Source organism: Schistocerca gregaria, chromosome X (genome assembly GCF_023897955.1).
Source record: "Schistocerca gregaria isolate iqSchGreg1 chromosome X, iqSchGreg1.2, whole genome shotgun sequence".
Lineage (NCBI taxonomy): Eukaryota > Metazoa > Arthropoda > Insecta > Orthoptera > Acrididae > Schistocerca > Schistocerca gregaria.
The window spans coordinates 156,714,492-156,724,955 of record NC_064931.1 but is presented as its reverse complement, the minus strand read 5'-3'; the positions used below and the strand labels follow the sequence as shown (position 1 = coordinate 156,724,955).

Below are 10,464 nucleotides of genomic sequence, written 5' to 3'. Positions count from 1 at the left end.
ACCACCAATGGAATCCCTCCGAGGCCGCCACTGCTAACTCATATCGGTCTATTTCAAGGGATAAAACTATAAACATTCAGCATGTACCCATGTTTATATATTAATTTGCTATGTAACTGTAACGTCACTCATTCCACATCATTACGATTTACCGTACAGAATGATCCATGAATATGAAACTAACCAACAGTGATACGTGACGTCCATTCTGCGAGTCCCGCCGTCTATTTAATAGCTACGCGTTGTTGCCGTATTAAATGCCCCGCTTGATGTAGCATAAGCAATTATCAGTCTAACGTTAAACGTAATAGACTGTGGCTACGATACAGTCGACTCAAGTAAGCGTTTATCATTGCAGAGATTATCGACGCTATCATTGTACATCTCTGGCCTAGCAGAAAACTTTGTGGACATGTCGCGATAAGTTTAAGATGCCGCAAAAGTTTTGTGTGAAAGTCATTTACGTGTTGAATAAATGAGAGATTGTGTGATGTGTAATGCGGTGGCCGAACTATAGATTATTATGTGTCTAGTGACAATATTCAGACTTTCAGAAATAAAGTGTAGTTGTACGCACCGTTTTGCCCGACTATGATGTTTCAGACAGACAAGAAAGCAGGTGACTGAGTAAGTGTTCACTGATTTCAACCACAGAAGTGTTATGTAAACGCCTATATCCTAGGAAGAAAGTTCTTCATAATTTCTGAATACATCCGCTGCCCTCATTCGAATAACTGTAGGATACTCAATCCGATAGGTTAAGTACTAACGTACCACAATTGTTTATAATTATTCTCACATGTTAAGAATATGTCAACTGTGTGATAATTGTCCCACGGACATTGTGATGAGTTGTTCTGCGCAGTTAGGTTACTTAAGGAAACTAAGACTTAAACCGAATGTACCAATTCCCTTTGTTTTCCTACCATGACATGTTTCTTCATCTGGAAAGAGAATTTAAATTCTAGCACACGTAACAGAAAAACATTTTAATTTAAGATTTAAATTTTGATGCTGTGATTAGCAGTTCCGAGTAAAATTTTGAACAGGAATAATCAAAGTCTAAAAAATGGGACATCTCAGTAGTTTGTGAAGTTGATCGAAATACAGGATAATAAGCGTATAACTAACAACAAATAGTGCATAAATCTGGCTAAGTACATAAATGGGAGCCGATAGGTGAGGTAGTTCATTTTATTCAATCTATACATTGAGAAAGCTGTAGAGGAAAGCAAAGAGGAATTAATTCACGGAGAAGAGTGTGTACTAATGTACCCATCTAGAAATCTTGTTTGATCTGTGGCGCACCACGAAGTCTGTGTTAAGTTTGGAGGTGATAATTTAGTTGAGTTGGCGAAGTCAGTGGATATGGATGTGAAATAAAGATTTTTGTAACAAATCGATCCATGTGGTAGCCTAATTCATTGCCTATTTATAGTTTAATATCATCATTAAAACCACTGTTATTGAACTCAGTGAGACATGTTATAAGTGGCTTTCATTAAGGTATTGCACAGTTTCATTCGTCACATTATTTCAGTGGATCTATAGTTTTTTTAAATAATTCATTTTGACATGTGATGGACATATCATCCACATATAGAACTACCTTTGAACTCTCAGTGCAATATTTTATGTCATTTACATAAATCAAAAACAGAAGAGGACTCAATACTGAGCCATGAGGCAATTTATATTTTATATAAATAGTTTTGGATTTGTGAACACCACTTTCAGTTTTAAGCAGTACAAGCTGTTTTTGGTTACTCATGTATCTAGCAGAATAGTAGCATTTGTACATAGTCAAAAGCTTTCTCGAGGTCAAGGTACATACATGCAACATGTTGCTTGTTCTTTGTCACTTAATACCTCTTCAATTAACTGAGAATCTGGTGTGCTAGTTGATTTACATTTTAAGAATCTATTTTCATTTTCATAGATTAAGTTTTGTGTGTTGAGAAAACTTATTCTTTTATATATATGAATTTTTCAACTCTTCCCGAAAAGACAAGAAGTAGTGGTCCATAGTTTTCTACTTTGTCTTTGTCTCCTTTTTTAACGATTTATATTACCTGGGCTATTTTAGTCTGTCTGGGAAGGTGTGCGATTCTATTATATTATTTACTGCTCCAGGCAGAGGTACGGACACATTTTGTCTGCACACTTTTAATACATAGATATTGAATGCATCCTGACCTGCAGAACTGGAAGATTTGAAACAGCCAATGATGATTATTATTTGTTTGCAATTCGTGATGGCTAGATAAATACTATGCTCAGATAGATTGCCTTTAAAATTATACTGCAGGTTATTATTTTTGTCATTGATAGCTTCCCCCACTGAAGAAATATATTCGCTGAAAAGATTCACTATTTCAAACTAGTCTTTCACAACCATCCCTCTGTGGTCAATAATAAAGTCCATGTAGGATTTTTTTTTTTTTGCTTTGCTTATTCTAAAACTGGTTCAATCCCCAGTCACAAGTAGTAACACAGTTAGTATCCACAACATTAAATATTTGTCTGTTGCAACCATTTTGCTGTAGTTATGTTGTGCAGCCATCATAACTGAATATTTCTTAAGGTATTTTACATTTTGAAGCAATGTGGGTCGGTGTAAGTTAGCAGCTCACGTACCTCTGTATATCTTCGTAGAAGGAACAGTCACTATACCAGATAATGCAGGTACATATTTAACTTATTTGTTTTGCACTGGAACATTTCATTCTTAACACAAGACACCATAGAATAATGCAAGTAACTGAAGCAATGGATTATCATGAAACTTCTGTTTAAGAGCTGTAAATATTACTTAGGACTGAACCACATGGAAAATGCATGAGATGCTTGCAGGATTCTTAGTTATATGGCTGTTACAATATCTAGGGTATTGGGCAATAAATATTTACTGTTTTCCTGTCAGAATTGGCAGTGTTTTCACTTGCTATCTTATGTGAACATGCAATTCTGTTTTCACATATCATACTGGTAGCTGTAGTGTGTGTGTCTATCTGCAATACTAATGTATGAGAATCACATGTAAAGTAATTAATACAGGGCAGGAAAAATAACATATGCTAGAAAACATTATGTGTAGCTCACAAATGCTAGTGTTATTCTACAGATAGTGACTAAACATGTTACATAAATGTGCTTACTACAAGCGAAGTTCTGTTAATTATTCTAGTTTGAGTGGGTTACTAGGTCTGTCCATCTTGCTATGAAAAGAAATTTTCCTACATAATATGCAACTGAATTTACAATAACACAACTAACTATTAATTGAGATCTAGTGACATTGCTAATTTAATAGATTCAGCTTCAGTAGGTTGAGTTATTGCCTTTAAGTGGTTATCTGCCAGTAGTTGCACCATAAATTTATGATATGTTGTGTTCTCCCTACACAGGTTACACCAGTTGATGTAGCAAGTAGTTAGAGCAGAACAATTTTTTTTATGTAGACAATTAAATTGAGATATTTTACCCAAATGTATTCAGCAAATTTCACCCATTGTGAGACATAAGAATGCAAATAAATAATACTTCTTGAATACCATGACTTAAGAGTCTATAGCAAATTTAGTAGATGAGACATTTTAATTAAATGTCGTTAGACAGTTTAATACAATAGTATTGGACAGGTCAGAAACATTACAGAAATAATATGTACATATGAATCAGTAACAAAGCAAGATAGGATAAGGTGAGGATAGGCAGGAAATTGGTCATGGCGTAATCAAAGAAACCATCCCAGTAATCACCTTACTGATTAGGGGAAACTATGGAAAACCCAGGTGAGAATGGTTAGATGGGGAATAAACCCTATTACACCCAAATGCCAGTTCAGGACATTAAGACTAGAATAGCCACCTCGCTCGGTACATGTTTGGAAGAGGAGAATCACAAAATACATCATCTACATTGTAAGTGCAACATGCACAATAAGTAAATAAATCAAAAAGAAATTTTGAAAAGAAAACACTACTAAAAAATTGAAATTACACGGACAAATTACATAATTCATGCAATTACGAAATACACAATTAGTCAGTGATGTGGGTAGAATGAAATGGAATGAAATTTTCATTCTGCAGTGGAGTGTCCCAATATGAAACTTCCTGGCAGATTAAAATTGTGTGCCAGACTGAGATTGAACTCGGGGCCTTTGCTTTTTGTGGGTAAGTGCTTTACCCGGTGAACTGCCCAAGCACAACTCACGACCTGTCCACACAACTTTGCCTTCATCAGTATGTCTCCTACTTTGTAAATTTAACAGAAGTTCTCTTGCAAAACTTACAGTACTAACACTCCTGGAAGAATAGTTGTTGCAGAGACATGGCTTAACCACAACCAAGGGAGTGTCTCCGGAATGAAACTTTTGCTCTGTGGTGGTGTGAGGTAGGAGACATACTAGTGGAAGTAAAGCTGTTAGGACGAGTTGAGTCATTCTTTGGTAGCTCAGTCGGCAGAGCACTTGCCTGCAAAAGGCAAAAGTCACAGTTCAAGTTTCAGCCCAATAGACAGTTTAAATCTACCAGAAAGTTCCAGTGATCTATGTAACGGGTGAAACCTTGATATGATATGAAGCTATTGACATGGGCACATTATGTAGCACTGCTAAAAAGTATAAAGCATGATCACACAAAAACCTGCCAAAATTATAACCAGTACAATTAGACTAGCACCAGATCCCATGTCAGCAGAGTTGTGTCTCACTGCGTCTGAACCAGAAGAAACAGAAATCCAACAGCAGACATATTCTTTCCAAAGACAAACACAGCACCGATTGTACATCAGTTAACAGTATTTAAAAAAAACTTAACAATGAATTAGGGCTTAGTAATATTAAAAGCTAACATACTCATTTACATTGTAGAAACACTTTTCAACAAGAAATGATATTAATGCTAATCTAAAATCCATTTCTGTCTTCAACTTCTTTAGCTGGAAAAAATATTTAGACCTATTTTTGGAGTGGTTTTCAGTTTGAAGGCTGGTTTTATGCAGCTTAAGACACAGGTAGATCATGTGCAAGCCTTTTCATCTCTGCATAACTCCTGCAACCTACCACCACTTAGTAGTTAAACCTCATGCCAACCACAGGTAACAACAGGCTACTGTCCATTGACAGACAGTTTCCTCTTCCAACTGGAACATCGAGCAGTTTGTGAAGTGTGTAGTACACCAATTTCAGTACAGTATGTTTTAACTACTTGCATTTTATATGCAGGCATAAGGCCAATCCTGGGTTTATGTGGATTAATGCGTACCATTCCTGCCTACAACAGCAGTGCAACAATTTTAAAATCCTGTGAAATGCCACCGATCGCCCCTAAAATGTTGGAGAGGAGTCAATGAGCTCTTGAGTGGATGGCTCGACTAGGAATTTATCATTTTTAGAAATTGATGTATATTTCTTTCACATCACTTCAGAATCAATATTCATTCCTACAAATTTTGCATTTGTTACACAGTCTATGAAGCTGCAATCTTCATTAATTTTAAGTGTTACTTTCCCCTCTTCAAACTGAAATTTGTGGCATTAGCTTCTTTATTTTCAATGTTGCTTTATTCCCTATTGACCAAGAGTAAACTTTCTTGAGCGTTTCATTTTCTTTCTCTGTGAGGAATTCTCTAGTTTTCTCAAAGACAACGATATTTCTGTCATCAGCAAAAAGAGAATTTTTTCCCCTTGAGTGACACTACTGCAAAATTCATTGATGAATATTGCAAACAGTATTGGTTTGTATATACTACCATGCAGAACTCCTATATTCTTGTGTTTTGGTTCTGAAAAGTGTTTTACTAAACGTTCAGACGTACTTCAGGTAGGTGATACCTCTAATCTTTGCACCTTATCTACTAGACATGATGGAAACCAATTCGCTATCACTCTCATTCCTAATGCTTCTAGCTTATTTAATACAATCTTGTGGTCAGTGGTATCAGAAGGCTCAGAAATCTACACACAAGCCAGTGACACAATCATATTTGTCTAGAGCAATAAGTACCAATTTTGTGAATTCTACCATGACAGCCTGTACTTCAACCATTTCAAGCCAAGCCCTTGGGCAGGGGAGGGGGGGGGGGGGGGTGTCGCAGTCTTTTGTGTGTTAGTGATATGCTACCACGGGGAACCAGCCCTTGTAGCATCTGTTCCCTTTTGTGCTGCATATCTATCCTCTTGCTCTTCCTTATCCCCTCCCTCGGGGAACATGTCTGGGGTGTCCTTGGGAATGTGTTCCACATTTTGTGTAGCTGACATCTGGTCAGCCTCACCACTGTTTTTCGTCCCTTTTTTCTTTGTACGTTCACCTTCTCTTATCCTTTTTCTGCTTCAGTGTTTGAGGTTCCTCTTTTTCTTCTTCCTCCCTGTGTGCTCCCAAAGGCCGGCCCACACGTCTTGTGTAACAGGTGACTGGGTATCGCATAATTTCCAGCCCAGGGTTGACAGGTAGAGTTCGCATGTACCCCTTATTGCAGGCCAGCACCAGGGAGGGGTGATTGCCTGAGTTGCTACCTTCCCAAATTGCCGATTGGTCCCTCCATCAGGTGTTCGGGAGGTGTGACCTGAGGTGTAAACAATCACCTAAGGCAGGTCAGCCCCACTCTGAGGGGAGGGGGGGGGGCGGAAGTTGGGAGGAGCGCTCCATTGGAGACACTGGCAATCGTGGGGATTTTCCTGCAATGAGCTGATCATCATCTTTATAGTCAATGTCTACGAAACGTAAACAGAATGAAGCTCCTGACTCAAAGACCCTCCAAGCTGGATCCTTGTCATTTTACGTACTGAAGGCGGGCAGTCATTTACTATGCTAAATCCATTTCTTATTCAGGCTGGTGTTGATGCAATTGCTGGCCCTTGTGAAATCCTGCACTTGTTGACACAATGGGAGTTTGCTTTTGGGGACTGCTTCTGATTATGAAGCACAACAACTGTTTGCCAGTTCACTTCTCCGTGTTGGTGTTGAGGCCCATTGAATGTTGAATTCTTCTCATGGCATATTTACACTAAGCTGCTGGATGGTCTGACCGAGGAAGAAATCCAAATACACATCTCTGATCAGTCCATCGTGGGATGAAAAAGCTAGATTGCAGTCCATTGGGTGATGAAAACGGTAGATACATCCTCAGTGCAGACATGCACTCTTTTTCTCACTTTTTAAAGGGTGCTGCTTCCGTCAAAGATCAAAACAGGTTATGAAGTTATCACAGTCTGACTGTAAATTCCAAACCCGATGTGCTGTTACCAGTGTCATCGTTCCAACCGCACTCAGATGTCCTGTTGCCACCCAGCCAAATGTGTAACTTCTGGTAGGGATGCTCACAAGGGCAATTGTCCGCTGCCTCCTCCCCGCTGTATCAACTGCAATGGCGACCATGCAGCCTTCTCTCGAGATTTCCATGTGCATCTTGATGAGTGGGCTGTTCAGGAGATCTGGGTAAAGGAAAAAGTGCCTTACCCGGTCATTTCCAAATTATTGGCTAGTTGCAAGCCCTGCATTGTACCATCTGGCACTCTCTGTACTGTTCTTGCTATGTCTCGCTCAATAATGTACATGGTCACATGGATGTGCAACCTCAAATTCAGCACCATGGTCGTAAAATCATCCAGTGTCGTGGGGTAGCATCCCTCTCGCTTCCTCCAGCTGTGCAAAAAGCCACTAAACTTTTGCCTCACAGGGTAAAGTCACCTGCTAGACAAGAGACCTGGCGGAGTGGAAAGGACAGAAGGAATACTCCCGCGAAGACTTCCTAAACCCCTCCAGCAAACACACATTTGAGTCTTCCTCTGCCAACCGGAAAGGCTCCAAGAAGTCAAAAAAGGGCAAACGGTCTTCTCCTTCACTGACTCTGGAATCCTCTTTGACGGTCTCACCGCATGATACACTCACCAAGCTGGCACCATGTCACCAGTGCCCACTGCCAACCACTTTTCTGTCCTGGACTCCATAGACAGACAGAAGGAGAATGTCAATGCTTCTGTAGATCTCATGGAACAGGAACCTCTAGCTTCTGCGCCCTGTAGTAGTGAGTCTTTGAAGGCTGGCACTCGGCAGCTGCTGAGGTGACACTTCTTCATTTTTTCCCTTCTCCCCTTTGACTGTCGTGACTGTCCTCCACTGGAATGTTTGCAGCCATTGATTCAGCAGAGGACTTGGGGCTGCGATTACAATCGCAGTGCCTGCTTGTTCTCTGCCTCTAGGAAACAAAGTTGCGTCCTCATGGCCTCTTTGAGCTCTTGCATTTTTTCCGTGTCCATTTTGGCCTTCTTCTAAGGAGGGCATCGCATCTCATGGGGGAGTCACACTGCTAATCCAGGATGATGATCATGGTCTAAACATCTCCCTGACTACCAGGCTTCAAGCTGTTGCAATCTGCATTTTCCTTCCTCACTTGACCTTTTCCCTTTGTACGTTCACATTCCTCTGTCCTTAAATATCAGCAGGGCAGACTTTCTCCAGCTTACAGGGCAGCTCATTCACAGGTTTCTAGGTGATGTGGTCCATTTTTTTTTTTATTTTTTTTTTATTTTTTTACTTTATCCTCCCTTATCAGTATGTTATGCCTTTGTTTGTCTGTCCCTGTTTCCTTTCTTGTGACATCTCTGACCCCCTTTGCTTTTTTTCTCTGCATTGTTAGTTACATGTTCCAGGGATCATTTTGCATCATAGATTGTAAATTAATTAGTGCATATCATTACACACTAATCTCTTCTAAGTCAGTCTCTCGCTATCTCTAACTCTCAAGAAGATATACAGATGTATACACCTTTTACATGTTACACTAATAGTTTTTTCTTCTTTGGAATAAAAGAAGTAGTTTCCACATTTTTCTTTGCTGTCTTATTGTAATTATGTACATCATTGTTTCTTTGGAACTGTAGTGGATAATTTAGAAAACTTTCTTTTTTAAAGATGAATTACCCAAGAACATTACCCTACATGGCATTAGTGAATGTAAATCTGAAAAATGTCGATTTACTGATTTGTCCCTCCCCAAGATTTGTAAAGATTCTAAGTTGTTTTAGAAATTCCAAAATGTATTTTTTCCATGTTTAAATTCTCATTGATATACACATCTAAGAATTTTGAAGTTTCCATCCTATTTATTGTTTCCACACCATGTGTTAGTTATCATTGGTGTAGTATCCCTAGTGTGCAGAACTGAATATGTTGTGGCTTTTTAAAACTGAGGTGAAACCATTTTCACAAAACCAGCCAATAATACTTGTAAGAACATGATTTACTGTTTCTTCCGTTTCTGTATGTATGCTTCGATTGAATACTATACTAGTGCCATTTGCAGAATGAACTAATTCTGCTTGTTGTGCTCTAGTCGGAAGATCATTTTGGGGTATGGGGAATGATAGTGCACATAAGACTGAGCCTTGGGGGACCCCATATGTGATTCCTCCCCACTCAGAGTATATTTGTTGGATTATTGAGTACAACATTCTGCATTATTTTGGTTGGATATGCTATTATCCATTGGTTGACCATAAACTTCAATTTATCTATTAGAATTATGTGACCCACAGCATCAAATGCCTTAGATAGGTTGCAGAAAATATTAACTGGCATTATTTTATTGTTTAATGCTTGTAAAATCTGGCGAGTGAAGATGTAAGTGGCATTTTCAGTAGAGCAATCCATCTGAAACCCAGACCATGATTTGCTGAAGATACTATTATTGCTAAGGTGGGATATTATTCTACAATACATCATCTTCTCAAAAATTTTGGACAATGTCTGCAGTGAAACAGGTTGATAGTTATTGACAGCTCTATGACCTATTTTAAAGAAGGATGTAACAGAATATTTCAGTCTCTCTGGAAAAATGCATTGAGTTAGTGATGCATTACATATGCTAATCAGCCAGAACAATATGACCATCTACCTAAAGACAGTATGTCCACCCCTGGCATGAATAATGGCGTGGAAGAAATGTGGCCTTGTTAGGTTGCTGGAGGAAGTTGGCACCACACCTAATTATGGAAAATTCTTGGGGGGGGGGGGGGGCAGTAAGCTCTGACACCACGTTCAATCGCATCTCAGATGTGTTCCATTGGATGCAGATCTGGCAATCTGGAGGCCAGAATATCAAATGGAAATCACTGTATTCTTTGAACCATGCCATCACACTCCTGGCGCTATGACATGGTGCATTATCGAAAAATGCCGCTACCATTAGGGAAACATTGTCATGAAGGGGAGTATGTCGTTTTCAACCAGGGTGTCATGATGCCTTGCACGAGCTCCACTGGATCAATGGGTGCCCATGTGAATGTTCCCTAAAGCATAATGGAGCCACGGCCAGCTTGTCCCCGTCTTGCAGGGCAGGTGTCAAGGAGCTGTTCCCCCAGAAGACGACGGATTTGCATCCTCCCCTCGGCATGATGGAGGAGGTATCGAGATTCATCAGACCATGCAATGCTCTGCAACTGTGCCAACGTCCAGTGCT

General features: G+C 39.5%; 1 protein-coding gene across 11 annotated transcripts in view; it reads left to right on the top strand.

The window, feature by feature from the left end:
- The first annotated feature begins 241 nt into the window (after positions 1–241).
- LOC126297424 (inositol hexakisphosphate and diphosphoinositol-pentakisphosphate kinase) overlaps positions 242–10,464 on the top strand; it is a 507,792-nt gene continuing 497,569 nt past the window's right edge. For 3 of the 11 annotated variants that reach the window (XM_049988237.1, XM_049988236.1, XM_049988244.1), the window contains exon 1: positions 291–627. The gene's annotated coding sequence lies outside the window, so the exon portion shown is untranslated. Of the gene's footprint in view, positions 628–10,464 lie in introns of all 11 variants that reach the window. The other 8 variants (XM_049988228.1, XM_049988227.1, XM_049988241.1 and 5 more) reach the window with 5 other exon arrangements.